Source organism: Anomaloglossus baeobatrachus, chromosome 8 (assembly GCF_048569485.1).
Source record: "Anomaloglossus baeobatrachus isolate aAnoBae1 chromosome 8, aAnoBae1.hap1, whole genome shotgun sequence".
Classification (NCBI taxonomy): Eukaryota; Metazoa; Chordata; class Amphibia; order Anura; family Aromobatidae; genus Anomaloglossus; species Anomaloglossus baeobatrachus.
In genome coordinates, this window is record NC_134360.1 from 27189450 (window position 1) to 27190122 (window position 673).

The window sequence follows — 673 nt, forward strand, 5'->3', positions numbered from 1 at the left end:
AATAATAAGCTGGTGATTTCAGGTCCGGACCTCTGTGGTCGGTCCATTTACACTAACAGATTTCTGCTCCTAATGAGCATTGATCATTAGCCATTTCATTGGCGCGCCTATTAAGGCATTTTTTTGCAAGGGACGATGCAAACTGTACGGGGAGGAATTACCGAGCCTGGTGCAGGTTGTCAGCAGCACATCACGTTTAGCAGGGAGCTGTGCTGCCTATGGCTAAGTTCACACTTCAGTTGTTTTGCATCAGTCACAATCCGTAGCCTTGAGGAATTACGGAATCCTGCAAAATATTTTGCAGGAATCCAGTATTTCCCCATAGACTTCTATTAGTGACTGATTGCGACTGACACTGCGTTGCGTCCGCTGTGTCGCGGTCCGTCGTTTTTGACTGACCGCCGAGCGGGGAGCAACGCAGAATGTAACGTTTTTCGGGCCGTCAAAATTAACGCGCCGCACAGGAATCCGTCGCCATCAGTCAAGCTTGTAATGGATGTCTATGGTGCTGGATTCCGTCGTAATCCGTCTTACAACTGAATCCAGCGCAGGATTCCGTCATGCTCTACTGAGCATGCCCAGCATGTTTGGCACACCCACTGGGCTGTCCCAAACACAGACGGATCATGACTGATCCGTCAAAAAACGGACGCACTGCGGATGTAACGGACGC